Source organism: Eptatretus burgeri, chromosome 7 (assembly GCF_056783735.1).
Source record: "Eptatretus burgeri isolate ZD-2024b chromosome 7, Ebu_testis_v1, whole genome shotgun sequence".
Lineage (NCBI taxonomy): Eukaryota > Metazoa > Chordata > Myxini > Myxiniformes > Myxinidae > Eptatretus > Eptatretus burgeri.
This window is the reverse complement of record NC_140967.1, coordinates 30,760,026-30,779,616: the sequence shown is the minus strand read 5'-3', so window position 1 is coordinate 30,779,616 and position 19,591 is coordinate 30,760,026. Positions and strand designations below refer to the sequence as shown.

The 19,591-nt window shown below is 47.3% G+C and overlaps 1 protein-coding gene across 3 annotated transcripts in view; it reads right to left on the bottom strand.

Annotated features, from left to right (window-relative positions):
• The window catches only part of LOC147022951 (cadherin-15-like), a 171,363-nt gene that overhangs the window by 57,306 nt on the left and 94,466 nt on the right, over positions 1–19,591 (bottom strand). The gene's annotated exons all lie outside the window — the stretch shown is intronic.

The following is a 19,591-nucleotide window of genomic DNA, read 5'->3' as shown; positions in this document are numbered from 1 at the left end:
TTTTTTTTTTTTTTTTCACTTTCGTCACTCATATTATCGAATGCCTGTTCATCATAGCTATGAATCACTGGGTACATTGCAATGCTTATAAACGTCCAGAGATGCCAGCATTTGTGGCTTTATTTCATTTCTGCACATGCCATAACCTTGAGAATTTCTTACACGAAGCTGAATTACAAAATTTAAGTTCCAGAATTGAACTTAGCAGCAGTTCTGATAAATAAAAAAGTGGTCATTGGTCTATTTCAAACATACAGTAATTTGGACATAGTTATCGCTTGCCAACCATTTAATTGGTGTGCTTGCTTTAGTGCTCAAGCCGCTTGCCGAGAGCCTGATGTGGACGGTGGTCCAGTTTGTGTCCCAATTGGGTTGTTCAGTTGGCAGATACAACATGGTGGAGGTACATACTCTATATGGCTATACTTGGATTCTAAATTTAGGGACCCTCCACAGGTGTGTGTGTGTGTGCGCGCGCGCGCGCGTGCCTGTCTGTCTGCTTGGTTGCAGGCATCGTGATGGCAAGGTTTCATCGCGTATCTTGGAGGTTTTAACTTTTAACCTCAGCAGTGTATGAGCGATCGCATTTCCCTTTGTCCTCGTGACGAAAGCAATTGGTTATTTTTATATGACTCGGTGTGCTTTACAAATGTTAAATGGTTTCTCTTTGTGCGTTTCAAAGCAAAATAGATTTGACAACCCCAGATTTCAGAGCTGTTCGCTGTATTAATGTATTTTCTCAATTGGAGCCAAAAAATTTTCCACCTGTCACACGGTGTGTGTGTGTGTGTGTGTGTGTGTGTGTGTGTGTGTGTGTGTGTGTGTGTGTGTGTGTGTGTGTGTGTGTGTGTGTGTGTGTGTGTGTGTGTGTGTGTGTGTGTGTGTGTGTGTGTGTGTGTGTTTTGTTCATAAAGCATAACATATTCTCTGCAAACTCCCCTACCCCCACTACCCTGCTCTCTCGCTCTTTGTCCCATCTTCGCTCCACCCCCTCCTAATATAGTGGAGCATCCTCCCACATCTCTCTCTCTCTCTCTCTCTCTCTCTCTCTCTCTCTCTCTCTCTCTCTCTCTCTCTCCCTCTCTCTCTCTCTCTCTCTCTCTCTCTCTCGTTCTGCCTCCGAATGTATCTGGAAAGTGGTTATACCTGGATAGTGGTTATCTCCATATGTATCCGAACGATGGTTATGTCTCGACGGTGTTTATCTTCATTCATGTCTGGACAGTGGTTATCTCTGGATGGATCCAGATGGTGGTTGTCTCTGGACAGGTCCAGGCAGTGGTTATCTCCAGATGTGTCCAGACGGTGGTTATGTGTGGACAGACCCTCACCTCACACTGCCTCCCCTTGCCCTCCCCTCACGCTGCCTTCCACTCCCCTCCCCTCATGCTACATTCCCTTCCCTCCCCTCACTCTTCTTTCCCCTCCCTTCATGCTGCCACCCTCAGTCCATGATTTCTTGCAAAGTCAAGGAACTTCGTGCTATTCTGTTTCACAGCTCCAGACCAAAGGGGACCAACACATGTCTCATAACCATCCCTTACAGTTCCAGTCAATGCATTGAAATCGCCAAAGCTATGACTATCTTGCCTGGTGCAATGATCAACTACAGACTTGAGTGTGGCATAGAATGCGTCCTTCATGGTGAAATCACTCGCCTCAGTCAGAGCATACACAGAGACCAGGGAAACAAAACCCATGGAGTGACGAATCCTTAGTCTCATAATATGCTCGTTGACCAGTGTTACCTCAATTGTCATTGGAGTCAGCTTATTGGACACAGCTACAGCAACTCCTTGGGCATGGTAACCATCAGAGTGACCAGACCAATAGTAGCTGAAACCTCTTGTCATGATCTCACCACTATCCGATCTCTAAACCTCAGAGAGTGCTGCAATACTGATGTTCAAATGCTTGAGCTCAGATGATAACAGAGACAGGTGATCATCCTCTCTTAGTGATAGGACATTCCAGGCACCCACCCAAAGGGACCGCCTCAGGTAAACCCAAGGAGACCTCCATCTGGTGGATGACACCACAGCACCACCCTGACACACACTATCGCAATCTGACCCAGGAAGGTTACCCCGTGGTTTTTCGCCTATCATCAAAGAGTGGGGGTCCTCAAAGCTTTGCCCCAATCCCATAATCCAGTGAGTTGCCCTGCAAAGGGCAGCTGGACAGGAGGTACTCCCATGAAGTGAGTTTTCAGATTTATTTTTGTGTTTTGCTGAGTGAAGGGTTTTACGTTGGCCAGAGTGCAAATTATGCCACCAACCTCTGAAAAGAAAAGTGACCCAACTGCAGGAGGATGTCTGCAGACACAGTTGGGCACTAAATATGGATGGCCATTGGCTCACAAGGAGCTCCTCCACCCTTTGACAGTTTTGTGTTCATTTGTTATTTGTTGTTATTTGTCTGTCTATTTTATCCCTCGTCCCTTCTTTTGGCATGTCTCCCCCCCCCCCCCACTTTTTTTTCTGTGACATCCTGACCATTCTTTGTTCAAGCTCTTTCCACTTCCCTTGATTGTATTAAAAAAGAAAGGCAAGATACATCATATTGAAATATACTCAAAATGAAAAATTCTCTCATCGAAAACTAATAATTTAATCTGTAATAATATAATAACATTGAAACATACTTTGAGAGAGCAAAGCCACCAATTTCATCTCTAACACACAATCACCATAACTGACTGAAATGCTTGAAACATTTTGTTTGTCATGTTTGGAGAACTACTGGAGGTATAGTGGGGCAACTTAGCTAAATATAGCATAACAATTGTGCATTTGGTGAGGAAAGCACCAAATTTGGCACACTAGTAGCCTATCATATTATGAACAGACTTGGATATTGGGCCATCTCAAAATTTTTTGATGGCAGTGGAAAATGGCTGCCACAGCCATCAGCGGCTGAATTTGAGATGGCCCAATATCCAAATAGGCTACTAGTGTGCCAAATTTGGTGCTTTCCTCACAAAATGCACAATTGTTATGCTAAGTTGCCCCACTAGTAGTAAGGAAAACGGTTTGCTGTTTTATGGTAAGTCACACAGTCAACTAAGACTGTTCAGTTCACACAAAATAATTTTTGAAGGTTCGGGAACGGCTGGCTCGGGAACAAACATCGGGAACGGGTTCGGGAACAAACATCTTATAAGTGAACGATGACGGAGGGCAAGATAGCTTGGTTATCTGATGATTCAATACAAGAGGAATAACATTTTTTTTTTTTTGCAAGAGACGTTGTGGAAACAGTCTGCATGTTAGTATTCAGTGATCGCAACAATACAATACAAGATAGTAATCAATAAAAATTACTGACAAGGAATATCCGATGTGGAATGAACACAGCGGTTTGCAAAAAGGCCAGATGCAAAATAGCATGCCAGGTTTCACAGCAAAGGCACATGAAAGAGCACAGCAGCACACGGCGTATGAGGAACAGAACACTCAGTTCAACCAAGCAACAACACAATGCAATAAGTGAATGGTTTGGGGGGGGGCACTGTATACAATAAAGCACAAGCGTAGAATGGTGCACAGCATAAAGCACAAATACAGCAGGAAGAAAAAACAAAACACGATCAAATTTGTACTCCAACCTGGAGAACGATCCAACTGTCAGGGATTTCAACCTCTTTGATTACAGTACTTGCAGAGCACTGGAACCAGCAAAAATCACAACACACATTTGAGCAAGATGGCGGCAAGATGCCCTTTTCAGTCAAGGTGAGGCAAGAATGATCACCCAGGATTATAACCTCCTCGGTTCTGGTTTGGCAAACTCGATGTCCAAACCAGGAGGACACTCTGCCCTGATGGTATATACTCTTTATGAGAGACACCAACAAATATATGGCAGGCAATTAAAAATGGAAAATGTTTTAGTATACCAAACTAAAGGACTGATGAGGATATATGGAGGGGGATATCTTGCCCCACTTTGCTCTACCTCAAATTTACTAGCATCGAGCACTAGTATACCCACTAGCAATTGGTACACAATCAATTTTGGAAGTGTCTTCACCGTTGAATCTGTTTTGTGTTCAACCAAACATTTCAGTTATATCCTCTGTGAATAGCAGCATGAAGGAATTTTTCTGCACGAGTGTCAAGACTCAATTTGCATTTATAACAAAAGGAAGTATTATTACAAATCAGAATAAAATAAAAACATGCAACACATGATAAACTCAATGCCAATCAGCTGTCTTACCCATGATGGGAGTTGTAGCCAATAACTCTCACTGATTGGCAACTGTTTGCAACTGGCAACAAATAAAAAGTTATATTACAGGGACCTTTTCATTTTATACTAGCAAATACCACCCGTCGCTTCGCTGATGGGAATACGAAGAAACTTGGGGTGGGGGTAGAGAGAGGGGTGGGAGAGAGGGAGGGTGAGAGAAAGAGAGAAAGAGAGAGAGAGAGAGAGAGAGAGAGAGAGAGAGAGAGAGAGAGAGAGAGAGAGAGAGAGAGAGAGAGAGAGAGAGAGAGAGAGAGAGAGAGAGAGAGAGAGAGAGAGAGAGAGAAGAGAAAGAGGAGGGGGAGTGAGAGTGGAGGGGAGTGGAAGGCGAGAGTGAGAAGGAGATGGGGAGCAGAGATTGAGGAGGGGATAGGGAGAGTGAGGAGGGGAGAGTGAGAGTGGAGAATGAGGATGGAGGGGGAGAGAGAGAGTGGAGAATGAGGATGGAGGGAGAGAGAGAGAGTGGAGAGTGAGGAGGAGGAGTGGGGAGAGAGAGAGAGAGGAGGAGGAGTGTGGAGAAAGGGGCAGAGAGAGAGGAGGGGTAGGTGCTAGGAAGTAGGGGGAGAGAGGAATGGAGGGGGGAACAATGCCTCATGACATGTTGCTATACACTCCAGAAGAGAGGGGGTGCGAGAGGGGGGTGGGAGTGGGAGAAAGAGAGTAGTATGGGGAGAGGGAGGAGGAAAGAGGGGGAGGGAGGGAGAGAGAGAGAGAGAGAGAGAGAGAGAGAGAGAGAGAGAGAGAGAGAGAGAGAGAGAGAGAGAGAGAGAGAGAGAGAGAGAGAGAGAGAGAGAGAGAGAGAGAGAGAAAGAGGGGGGGGAGTGGGAAGAAAAAGAGCGAGAAAGGTGAAGGGAGGAGAGAGGGTTAGCAAAGACAATGATATGTTATGCTTAAGGCCCAGTCACACCTTGACGTTTTAGCCAACGTATGCCGATTTTTGAAATTTTTTTCTAAAACGCTGGCACACGTTGAATACATTATGGGTAAGTTTTGATAACATTGAGAGCATGCTGAAAAACACTGCCATACGTCGTTGTACGCTGGCTTTAAACGTTGTACTTTTCGGTTGTCCTCAAATTTTTTCATGCTTGAAATTTCACGACGTATGCCAGCGTATGACTCACACGTTCCGCTACGCTGGCCACAAGTTGTATGCACGGTCTGCGATCGTTGACAGACGTCAACACATGCTACTTGTAAGTTAATCATAAGTTGAGACACGCCGAGGTAATGTTTAGCGTACCCGAAACTTATTTCTAACCTATGATTAACGTGTTGTTGGCACGTTACGCGATCGTTGCCACACGTCGACAGACATTACTTTTTAGTTACTCATAGGCTGAAAGACGTCGGTATAATGGATCGTCCTTGCGTCAGCGTCCACGGCCACGGCCAGGACACTTATTTGCAGCATTCTTCAAACTTTTCTTCGGCATGACGAGGATGTTCACACTTCGGTGTCTAGCCTGGCTATGATTCCAATTGTCCATCGGCAGCGTCTATTTAAAATAGTCGAGTTTGAGCGTTTTAACACGCTCAGAAGAAACGCTTCAAATTTCCAAACCCCAGCATCAAAAAACAAAGGCGAGTGACAGCAATTTAAATCGTTCATTGTAAACGATGAAAACAGTTGAGTGGTACCGTTTAAAAGTCGTTGAGTGGAAAAAAAATCCAATTGTTGAGCGCAAGCGTCTACTTTCAACAGTGGAGTTTGAGCGATTTAGCACGTTCAATAGAAATGATTAAAATTTCCAAACCCCAGCGTCAAAAAACAAAGGCGAGTGACAGCAATTTAAATCATTCATTGCAAACAATGAAAATAGTTGAGTGGTACCGTTTAAAAGTCGTTGAGTGTAAAAAAAATCCAATTGTTGAGCGCAAGCGTCTACTTTCAATAGTGGAGATGCAGCCATTTAAATCGTTGAGTGGCAGCCTATGAATAGCAAACCCCACGTCACCGGCAAAGATAAACTGCCGCATGAGATGGATAAGTTAGGCTATCGTTGGGCATAGTTTGTGAACGCCGGCTACACGATAATTATTCGTTGGTATACCGTATCTATAAGTTATCGAAGCGCTCTATGCACATTATTAGTTCATTGTGCATTTGTCCAACCCGTTATGAATAGACCAAAATCATAAAAACAAGCCATAGCTCATTGTTGAAAAAGTCCCATAAAAAATTAGCCGCGAAGAACTTCGAACAATGGTGCAAAGATGTCTCCTACCCGTGGACACGCGGAGGCAAGGAGGATCCATCATAACCCACACCCTCCCCTCACACTCACCTACTACTGCCAACATGAACAAACTACTACTGATACTGATACTGATACTGATACTGATACTGTTACTGCTGACATGGACATCGACTCAAAAAGGACTCGAAAACACTGTTGGGTTCCCCTTTTATGAACACCATTTTTATATACCAATTCCCCAAACCGCTGGGAACACGTCTTTATATGGCAGTTGGAAGATAGAAACACGTTCATTTATTTTTTTTGTCGACCGCAAGACGTCATTGGAATACGGCTACATACGTCAATGTGTGTTGGGACTACGTAAAGAATTGGTTCAAAGCACGTCAAACATAAGTTAGAAATAAGTTTCGCGTAAAAAAGACATTACCGCGATGTGTTTCGACTTATGAGTAGCTTACAAGTAGCCTTTGTGGACGTGTGTAAGCGTCCACATATCGTGTGTAAAACTTATCCCCATCGCATGCGGAACGTGTGTTATACGCCAAGTACGTCGTAAAATTTTGAACATGTTTAAAATTTCTTGACGTACTCTACTTACTACGACGTATGATAGCGCACTTTAGCATTCTACTCACGTATACCAAACTTACTCGTACCGTATTTGACGTGCCCCAACGTTTTAGACACATTTTTCTTAGGTCGGCATACGCTGGCAAGATCGCCAAGGTGTGACCGCGATGTTGACACTTTCATTTCTACGGCAGTTATGATTCGAATCGTTGTGCGTCAGCCTTTTAATAGGCTACGCCACGACATCGTCGGCGATGCGTGCAACGCGCTATGCCTAAGTTAGACTATCGTTGGGCATAGGTTGTGTAGGCCGACAACAGGTTCAGCATTCGTTGGTATAAGTTATCTATAACACAACAAAACGTTCTGTGTCCGTTACTAATGCGTTATACATAAGACCAAGTCGCTATGAATTCGTCCGAATCTTTAAAAAAAAAACATCAAAAGTTCAACGTAAGCCAGCGTTTTACATAAATTTTAATACGTTGCCATCGCTGGCTAAAACGTCAAGGTGTGACTGGGCCTTTAATGGCCACACACACATTATATCTGCACTTTATTCGGAGGAGGCAGCGAGGAGGGGACAGAGAGATGGAGAGGGAGAGAGAAAGAGATAGAGAGGGGTAGAGAGAGGGAGGTGTGTGTGTGTGTGTGTGTGTGTGTGTGTGTGTGTGTGTGTGTGTGTGTGTGTGTGTGTGTGTGTGTGTGTGTGTGTGTGTGTGTGATGTGTGTGTGTGTGTGTGTGTGTGGGGGGGGTTATCAAAGAGAATGATATGTTATGCTTGACGATCACGTACACACATATATATATATATATATATATATATATATATATATATATATATAGATATATATATATATATATATATATATACATATATATATATATACATATATATACATATACATATATATACATATATATACATATACATATATATACACATATATATATATATATATATATATATACATATATATATACATATATATATATATATACATATATATATATATATACATATATATATATACATATATATATATATACATATATATATATACATATATATATATACATATATATATATACATATATATATATATATATATATATATATATATATATATATATATATATATATATATATATATATATATATATATATATATATATATATATATATATATATACATATATATATATATATATATATATATATACATATATATATATATATATATATATATATATATATATATATACATATATATATATACATATATATATATATATACATATATATATATATATATATACATATATATATATACATATATATATATATACATATATACATATATACATATATATATATATATACATATATATATATATATATATATATATATATATATATATATATATATATATATATATATATATATATATATATCTTCTTCTTCCTTCGGCTGCTCCCGTAAGGGGTCCCCACAGCGGATCATCCGTATGATCCGCATCGTGATTTGGCACATGTTTTACGCCCGATGCCCTTCCTGACGCAACCCTGGTCACCTCTTACGACACAGGGATATGGTACACCTATTTTAACCGGGGTATACACCAGCCCAGTACAATGGTACTCACTTCGCCGACCTCGGAAGGATGACAGGCTGAGTCAACCCCCTGGTGTATTAATTCAGTGGTCGAACGGGGCTTGAACTCAGGACCTTTTGGATCCCAAGCCGCTGCCCTAACCACTGCGCCAACACCAGGATATATATATATATATATATATATATATAGTTACGGCTGTGGAAATTCGCAAACCACCATTCAGGTGCCGAAGGTGAGATATCGGAAGATGCCGAAAGTCGGAGACGGGGGAAGCAGTTTTGTCGATGCTCTTGCTGGGTGGATGCTCTTGCTCGGTGGATATTTTTTGCTTCGTGGTTGCTCTCGCTCTCGTCTTCCGGCTCGCTCGTCCTGGTGGCCGCTGGCCTGGTCTTTTGTGGGGCAGTTGCAAGACCTCGCTGGCAGGAAGGAGCGTCCGCCATTCCCCTCCCCCGACTTCGGGCATCCACGTTCCCCCCCCCTCTATCCGCGCTGGGATAGCGCCGAACACTCGGTCCGTGGCGTCGAGTGGCCAACACGTGCAGGCGCGAGGCACGCCGGAGAGGCCTCGCCTACCACGCTAGGGCACGGAGTCCCGGCCAGCCGGGACCACGTCGACGGACGTCGGAGAGGGACTCGACATGCTCAGGAAAGTCGCGACTTCCATTTCTTTTGGGTTCTGTGTAAACGTGTGTGTGGCGCCAGTCTGGTGAAGTAAAATTGTAGAAGTGTTCTGTGTAGTAAACCATATTCGGTTGTAGCTCTGCATCGTTCCTTGCTTGTGTTTATTTACGGTGATTGTAAATACGTGCATTGCTTTTATTGTATCCCTGTGACTGTAATATACGTGCCTTGCGTGGTTCCGTATTAAATGTGCTTGTCCGATTGTTCCCCGTTTCGCTGCGTCCTTTCCTTCGTTTGAATCTCCATCTTGCTTCACGTAACGGGTTCGTAGTGGGCTTAATACGCCCGATAAGTAATCGGAACCGTCGAGGCTGACGATAACACCGCTCGGTTATCCCGATAGCACGGAACGGATCGCTTAAGCAGCCCGTGTCCGGAGTCGACCTGCGGCGAGGTGCGATCGCCCGGTCTACCATCCGCATGGGTACTTAGGTAGGTCGAGTTTGGCGAACAACCCTATCCCACGCGGGTGGCCGATTGGCACGATCATGGTGAGGCCGAAAGGCCCACCCGTGACTAGCTCCCGGCGTTAGTCCGAGAGGGTCACGACAGAATTGTCCGTCCGGTGGGCGACGTGCCGCGATTCGAGTCACGTGGCCGATCGCACACCGGCGGGCGCGAATTCGCAACACTGGTGTCAGGTCGTGGGACACAAACCCATCCCCCTCCTCGCGACACTGGTGTCAGAGAGCGGGAAAACAAACTCTCCTGTCTCCAGCTAAATTCACGGGAATCGGTCCAGGGGTGAGAGGAGCGACCCCCGATTCCCTCCAAATTACGAGCGATTAAAATTAACCCCTTACGAGAAATTAGATGGAGTCTCAAGGTGAGCGGGTGCCGGGGGTAGAAATGTATATGTGTAATAATTTAGAATCCATGGCCAGGGATGTTACTACTTCTTGTAATTTTAATCAAAGGGGAAGCTCAATCCCATTTACTGAGCACGAACTTTGCCGGCATTTGGGTCGCAAGATGGCGGTGCGGCCGCACTTCAGCGCAGCACGAGGCGTGAGCAGGCGGATATTTTGAGCGCAACGAATGGCACGACACGGGGTGTGGGCTCTCAACCAACACTTCAACCCGAGTGGGCGAGGATCATGGAAATGGCTAAGAGTATAGATAAAACGTGGAAGGAAGAATGGAAAAGAGGTGTAGAGATGAAAAAGGAATTAGAAAAGAAAGCTTCTGAGTTACAGAAACACCAAAACAAAGAGAGGGAACTACAAAACGAACTGAGAGTGTTAAAAGAGGAAAGGAAGAGAACGGAAAATGAAACGTTAAGAAACCACACTGTACAGATCGAACAGCTGGAAGCGAAGGCCAGACTAAAGAATGAGGAACAAGAAAGAGTAATGAAGGAAGAACGAATGAGACAGGAGAAAGAAATCAGTCAGTTGAAAGAAATGACGAGATTGCAGAATGAGGAACAAGAAAGACAGTGGAATAGAAAACTGAAAAAGTATGAATTTGAAACTGAACAACAAAAGGAAAAAAAATTGGTTGGAATTCGAGGATAAAGTGAAGGAGCAAGGAATGAAGCAGGAAGGAGACATCAGGAGATTGAAGGACACAACGAGATTGGAGAGGGAAGAACGAGAGGAACAATGGAATAGAAAACAAAAAGAACATGAATCTGAGGTTGACCAATTGAAAGAAAAGGCGAGGCTGGAGTATGAGGAGATAGACAAAGAACAGCAAATGAAACACAAAAGGGAGATGAACCAAATGAAGAAAACCATGAAACTGGAGAAGGAAAGACAGGAGAGGAAACAAGGAAGAGTAGTGAGAGAACAGCAAATGAAACACAAAAGGGAGATGAACCAAATGAAGCAAACAACGAAACTGGAGAAGGAAGGACAGGAGAGGAAACGAGGAAGAGTAGTGAGAGAACAGCGAATGAAACACAGGAAGGAAATGAGCCAATTGAAAGAAATAATGAGTGGAAAATGAAGAGCAGGAGAGACTGTGGGATAGGAAACAAAAACAAAATGAGGTTGAAATTAATGAACTCAAGGAGAGAGTAAAATTGAAGTCCAGAGAGATGGAAAAACTCCAGAAAAAAACAGAAACTAATAAATGTACAGAGACACGGGAGATAGAGGGTGAATTGGACGGGGTTAGAGACGCACACACACACACACGGAGTTAGTGGAGGGCGATGAGGGGGAGCTCGCAGAACGTGTTGGGACCCGGTGCGAGCAGCTGGATAGCCTCCTCCAGGAACGAGGGGAGGGAGGATGCCCCCTTGATGCGACTCACGACCAAGTGGGTTCGGTCGTGCTTTGCGGGGTCGAGGGGAGGAGTGCTGCGAACAGGTGCACGAGGAGCTTGGGGGGTATAGAGGCCCCGGAAACCCTTGTGGGGACACGTATCCCCAGTGTGGTTGTCCCGGTGTGTGTGGTGCAAGGTGTGAGTGAAACCCCGCGTGTGAGTGGTGTGTTGGCAAGTGTGCCGAGATGCGTGCTTCCCAGCATGCCGTGTGGGAGTGAGGCACGGTGTGTAAGTGAGACACCGCGGGCGAGTGTCGCCACGTGTGGAAGGGAAATGGCATGCGTGTGTGAACGGCCGAGTGCAAGGGAGACCGTGTGTGAAAGAGAGCGGTATGTGAGGGAGATGACGGTGGGCATGCGTGTGCATGCAGCCGCATCTCCCGGTGTGAATGCGAGTTTGAAGGAGTGGAGAGTGAGTGTCGTGACACGCAGGTGTGCGTGGTTTGCATGGCGACGAAGACGGCGACAGAGGAACGAAAGCCGAGTGGCGGCTGTAGTTGGATTGGAAACCGCGCCGGGTTCACCCAGCAGCGAGCGTGAGGTCCGTGCCGTGCAACGCACGAGGCTGCCACGTGCTCGGCTGCGGTAGTGAAGCCCGGTCCGGAAACGCCAGCGGTGGATTTGCCGATCCCGCGGACGGACAAAGTTTAGGCAGGTAGACGGATTTGGACCGGACGGGTTCTCCACGCGGGCGGGTGTGTTAAGCTCCAACGGGCAGAGCACATGTGTTTGCGTGGGGAACCCCTCAAGACGTGGGGCTTGTGTTTTTTTTTATGCGTCAGGTGACGTCATGGCTGCGTGTGGGGTTGGAATCCCGCAGGAGGGTGAATCCCTGCCGGATGGTAGCGTCCAAGAGGGACGAGGGACAAGAACAGCTGCCATGACGTCACGCCAAAGGTGCGCGGCTGTGAATTGCCGCTCTGGTGCGCAGGTTGCGAGTTACCGCGCTGGTGCTGCGCAATGAATGAACAAAAGCAAGCCTCGCTTTCGGGTGAACAGGATTCCCTGGGCAAGGGGTGGATGATCCCCTTGGCCAGGGCACAGGATGACACCAGCAAGGGGGAAGGGTTAGCTTAGCTAGACCGGCTCCATGGGGCAGGGGTAAGTCCTCATGGGGCCCGTGGAATGGATAGGAAGAGGGTTTTAGTCAGATTTAGGAGGGGAAATGATTTTTGATGATTTGGAGACAGTGACAGACTTGTGGATGTGTAGAGGGGACGTAGCTTAGCTACGTAGTGTTAAATGGAATGTGCTGTAGTTTAAGGGACGACGTGGGAGCACGAGTTAGTTAGGGGAGGTAGTTAGAAGGATGGCAGAGTTCAGCGGTATGTGTGTTGAAGAGTTGGTGAGTTGTGTGGGGACATGTTGAGTGAGGCCAGCGGGTCTGTGTGAATGGAGCGAATGTGGAATGCATGGTGCGATGAGTGATTGGGGGGAGGAGTGACTCCCACCCAAGGGAATCCGGGGTCAGTGTAGAGTGAGTTAGGGGGTTAGTTAAATTGAAAAATGAAGGACGTTTTGTTGTTGGTGGGAAAGTAGGCTCGAAACCCGTTTGGAGGGGTGCAGGGAGCGTGGCTGCGAAAGGTGAGTATCGCTGAGTGGGTACCCCGGGCACCGGGCTAGTCGGCCGTAGTAGGCCAAGGGCCCATGGGGGGGCCAGGATAGCGTAGTGGGCACGGGTGCGCCCGCATGGTGCAGGGGCCCGGGGCGCCATTAGCCGCGTGGGCAGTGTTGTGGGCACGGGACCCTAGGAAAGGGGCCCGGGAAGCCAGCCTGCCACGTGAGCGTTTCAGAGGAGTCGCCATGGAGGGCACTCCCCGGTGTTTAGGGAGCTGGTAGGCTCGGAGGCAGTGTAGTGCCCGGGGGTGCCATAGCTGGAGAATCGGCAGAGGGTTGTGCCTGCCAAGGGGAGCCACGCGTCCCAGCCATGAGACCGTGTGAGGGCACGGAAAGAAAATTGGGGGGCAAGGCCCGAAATTGTGAGAACACCAACACGGGCGACGGGAATCTGGGTTTTTAGAACCAATTGCTTAAGCGAGAGGCGCTTGTTGAAAGCCCCGGGGTAGTTTAAGAGATAATGGTTAGGGTAGATTAGGAGATGTACCCCTCCGCACCATCCATCCCCTCGCTCTCGTTGTGGGCCGCTGGACCCACTTTGTGTTATAGATCGCTGAAGTCTGGGGAGGCCATCTTGAGGCTTCGTTGGGCCTTGACACAGGATGCTAGCTCTCCCTTATTCCCCTCCGGGAAGGGAATGTAGGGGTTGGGAGTAGGCTCGGTGACAGAATAGGTTAGCCGAACAAGGACAGTAAAGGGGGTTAGGGGACGATTTGTTGTGGGGAAGTAAAAAATAAAAACAACAAAAAAATAAAAGGGGGGCTAAATTGGGTTTGACAAATTAAGGGAGTGGGTAGGGACAGTGACAGGCAAAGGCGATAGGTTGGGAGGGAGACCATAGGGTAGGTCCGAGCCTGCCTTCCGAGTGGCCAGCACCACCGCACTCCCTCCACCAACCTGCACTGCATGGCGAGAGGCTGGCCAACTTCGTCTGCAGCTGCTGTGCTCTCAAGGCCTGTGCCGGCCAGTTCGTCTGCCGGCTGTGTTTGCCTGCAGTGGCCCTGTTCTGCCAGCTTTGTATGCCTGTCCACCTTTGCCATGCCATGCCCACTGTCCACATCATCAGTTTGCCCCCGTTCAATTTTGCTTTGCCCCCCCCCCCCCTTGTTCATTGCCATGTGCGCCAGGATCGTCGGCAAGCCACAAGGACTGTCCTGTTGGCAGCTACAACATGGGCCTGCAGTGGCGGCCCGTGCACCGGTTTTCTTTTGACTTTTTCTGCCTGCAGAGTCCATTGATCCTGGGCCATGGTTTAGTGTAGAATTTGTAAGGTTACGATGTACTGTACATATGAGTGCGCCCCCGGCATGTATGTCTTAGTGCCGGCAATTTTATTTAAGTTGTCCGTATGAGTGGGTTTGTTTAGTTAGTTACTCAGCCCTCAGGTTATTTATTTTGGGGACACGAATACCATGAATGTCGCACTCAGGGATCCGAAGGTAAAACGTACCAGGGGATAACTACACATGATGGCACACGAGAATTTGTATGTATGTGTGTGTGTATATATATATATATATATATATATATATATATATATATATATATATATATATATATATATATATATATATATATACATATATATATACATATATATATATACATATATATATATATATATACATATATATATATATACATATATATATATACATATATATACATATATATATATATATACATATATATACATACATATATATACATATATATATATATATACATATACATATATATATATACATATACATATATATATATATATATATATATATATATATATATATATACATATACATATATACATATACATATATATATATATATATATATATATATATATATATATATATATATATATATATACACATATATATATACACACATATATATATATATACACACATATATATATATATATATATATATATATATACATATATATATATATATACACATATATATATATACACACATATATATATATATATATATATATATATATATATATATATATATATATATATATACACATATATATATATACACACATATATATATACACACATATATATATATATATATATATATATATATATATATATATATATATATATATATATACACACATATATATATATACACATATATATATATATATATATATATATATATATATATATATATATATATATATATATATATATATACACATATATTTATATATATATATATACACACATATATTTATCCACCGAACCGAAGACCGAAAGGTCCACCCGTGACTGGTTCCCGGCGTTAGTCCGAGAGGGTCACGACTGGATTGTCCGTCCGGTGGGCGACGTGCCGCGATTCGAGTTACGTGGCCGTCCGCACGCCGGCGGGCGCGAATTCGCAACACTGGTGTCAGGTCGTGCGATACAAATTCATCGCCCTCCTCGCGGCACTGGTATCGGAGAACAGGAAAACGGGCTCTCCTGTCTCCAGCTAAATTCACGGGAATCGGTCCAGGGGTGAGAGAAGCGACCCCCGATTCCCTCCAAATTACGAGCGATTCAAATTAACCCTTCACGAGAAGCAAGATGGCGTCTCAAGGCGAGCGGGAGCCGGGGGTATTAGAAATGTATATGTGTAGTAGTGTAGAATCCATGGTCCAGGATGGAATCCCCGAGCAGGAAATGTTGATTGTGCAGGAACACGGACTCGCCCAACTGAACCCAGAGCCCGAAATGGGTGCGGCAGCGGCCGCGGTGTATGACACCTCCCCCCCCCCCTCTCCACCAAAACCCTTTCCCGATCCCTGCCGAAACGGCTCACCCAAGCGCACCCGACATGGCCCAGCTATTCACCATGCTGGCAAAGATGAATGCGGAAATGATCGAAAAGATGGAAGCGAATATGAAAAACGAAATGAAAGGCATGAACAAACAAATGAACGAAAAGATGGATACAAATACAAATGAAGTGAAAACGACGATGGATGCGAATACACAGCAAATGAGAAAAGAAATGAAAGAACTACGGGGTGAGACGCAGAACATGGGCCGATGCCTGCAGGCGGGCATGAAGGCCGTGGCCAGGGAGCTGGGAATGGCGACTCCACGTGTGGGAGCAAACGAGCTGGAAGGGGGTGCAACGGCTGACAGGCCCGCGGTGGAGGCGGGTAAAAAATAATTCGGGGGGCGTGTTGGGCGAGGGTCGTGACAGAGGAATCGACGGTGACCAAAAGGGAAAAATTAAATGGGGAGACCAAAACGTGTGAGACGAGACACGAGGTGACGACAACGGAAATAATAGTGGAGACAAGGGAGGTAAAGGGTGAAGAGTTGGCAGTGACGGTAGCCGGGAAGGGAACGATAGAGGAGAGACTGCACGGTGAGGACGGGGTAAGTGACGCACACACACACACGGAGGTAGTGGAGGATCATGGGGGTGAGCTGGCGGACCGTGCAGGGACCCGGTGCGAGCAGCGGGATAGCCTCCTCCAGGAACGAGGGGAGGGAGTCTGCCCCCTTGAGGCGAGTCACGACCAGGTGAGTTCGGTCGTGCTTTGCGAGGTTGAGGGGACGGGTGCTGTGGACGGGTGCACGGAGAGCTTGGGGGGTATAGAGGCCCCGGAGACCCTTGTGGGGACACGAATCCCCAGTGTGGTTGTCCCTGTGTGTGTGGTGCAAGGTGTGAGTGCGTCCCCGTGTGTGGAAGCGACCCCGTGTGTGAGTGGTGTGGTGGCGATGGTGCCAGAGTACGTGCTTCCCAGCACGCCGTGTGTGGGTGAGGCACCGTGTGTGAGTGAGGCCGTGTGTGTGAGTGAAACGGCCAGTATGAGTGAGGCACCACGTGTGAGTGGTGTGGTGGCGAGTGTGCCGGAGTGTGCTTCCCAGCACGCCGAGTGTGGATGAGGAACCGCGGGTGAGTGCCCCCGCGTGTGTGAGTGAGGGACGGAGTGTGGATGAGGCACCGCGGGTGAGTGCCCCCGCGTGTGTAAGTAGTATGGTTTGTGTGAGTAGTGAGGCACGCGTGAGTGAACGGCCGAGTGCAAGGGAGACCGTGTGTGTGAGAGAGCGGTATGAGAGGGAGATGTCGGTTGGCATGTGGGAGCACGCAGCCGCGTCTCCCGGTGTGAGTTTAATGGTGTGGACTGTGTGCGTCGTAACACGCAGGTATGCGTGTGTGGAATGGAGACGGAGACGGCGACAGAGGAGAGAAAGCCGAGTAGCGGCTGTAGTTGTTTCGGGGACCGTGCCGGGTTCACCCAGCAGTGAGCACGTGGTTCGTGCTGTGCAACGCACGAGACCGCCACGTGCTCGCTTGCGAGAGTGAAGTCCCGGTCCGGAAACGCACGCGGTGGATTTGCCGATCCCGCGGACGGACAAAGTTTAGGCAGGTAAACGGATTTGGACCGGACGGGTTCTCCACGCGATCGTGTATGTTAAGCTCCAACGGGCAAAGCACATGTGTTCGCGTGGGGAACCCCTCGAGACGTGGGGCTTGTGTTTTTTTTTATGCGCACGGTGACGTCATGGCTGCACGTGTGGTTGGAATCCGGCAGGAGGGGTATCTCTGCCGGATGGTACCGTCCAAGGAGGGACGAGGAACACGTGCAGCTGCATGACGTCACGGGCAGGTGCAAAGTGCGCGAGTTGCCGCGCTGGCGCTGCGCATGTAAAGAAAGAGAAAAGAAGAACAAGCCTCACTTTCGGGTACACAGGATTCCTGGGCAAGGGGTGGAAGACCCCCTTGACCTGGGCACAGGATGGAAACTAGTTAGGGGGAAGGGTTAGCTTAGTTAGACCGACTCCATGGGGCAGGGGTAAGTCCTCATGGAGTCCGTGGAATGGATTAGTTAGAGGGATGATAGCGAGATTTAGGATTGGGAAATTATTTATGGGATTATTCGAAGACAGTGACAGACTTTAAATGTGTAGAGGGGACGTAGCTTAGCTACGTAGGTTAAATGGAACGTGCTATAGTTTAAGGGACGACGTGGGAGCACGAGTTAGTTAGGGGATGTAGTTAGAAGGATGGCAGAGTTCAGTGGTGAGTGTGTTGAAGAGTTGGTGAGTTGTGAGGCATGTGCTTGGTGAATGAGTGAGGCCAGCGGGTCTGTGTGTGTGGAGTGAATGGGGAATGCATGGTGCGATGAGTGATTGGGGGGGAGGAGTGACTCCCGCCCAAGGGACCCCGGGGTCAGTGTAGAGTGAGTTAGCTGGGTTAGTCAAATTGAAAAATGGAGGTCGTTTTGTTGTTGGTGGGAATGTAGGCTCGAGACCCATTTGGAGGGGTGCAGGAGCCCTGTTGACGGGCTTGGGAGCGTGGCTGCGAAAGGTGAGTATCGCTGAGTGGGTACCCCGGGCACCAGGCTAGTCGGCCATGGTAGGCCAAGGGCCCATGGGGGGCCGGGATAGCGTAGTGGGCACGGGTGCGCCTGCTTGGTGCGGGGGCCCGGGGCGCCATTAGCCGCGTGGGCAGTGTTGTGGGCACGGGTGACCCTCGGAAAGGGGCCCGGGAGGCCGGCCTGCCACGTGTGCGTTTCAGGGGAGGTGCCATGGGGGCACTCCCCGGTGTTAGGGAGCTGGTAGGCACGGAGGCAGTGTAGTGCCCGGGGTGCCATAGCGGGAGATTCGGCAGAGGGTCGTGCCTGCCAAAGGGAGCCACGTGTCCCAGCCAGGAGACCGTGTGAGGGCACGGAGAGAAAATTGGGGGGCGAGGCCCGAAATTGTGAGGACACCAACACAGGCGACGGGAATCTGGGTTTATAGAACCAATAGTTTAAGCGAGAGGCGCTTGTTGAAAGCCCCGGGGTAGTTTAACAGTTCAATGGTTAGGGTAGATTAGGAGATGTACCCCTCCGCACCATCCATCCCCTCGCTGTCGTTGTGGGCCGCTGGACCCACTTGGTGTTAAGATCGCCGAACTCTGGGGAGGCCATTCTGAGGCTTCGTTGGGCCTCGACACAGGACGCTAGCTCTCCCTTATTCCCCTCCGGGAAGGGAACGTAGGGGTTGGGAGTAGGCTAGGTGACAGGATAGGTTAGCCGAACAAAGACGATAAAGGGGGTTAGGGGACGATTTACAGTGGGGAAGTAAAAAAAGAAAATAAAAAATTAAGTGGGGGCTAAATTGGGGTTTGACAAATTAAGGGAGTGGGTATGTACAGTGACAGGCAAAGGCGATAGGTTGGGAGGGAGACAGGTAGGTAGGTCCGAGCCCGCCTTCCAAGTGGCCAGCACCACCGCACTCCCTCCACCAACCTCCACTGAACGGCAAAAGCTGGCCAGCTTCATCTGCTGGCTGGTTGCTGCAAGGCCTGTGCCGGCCAGTTCATCTGCTGGCTGTTTTTCTTCAAGGCCTGTGCCGGCCAGTTCATCTGCCGGCTGT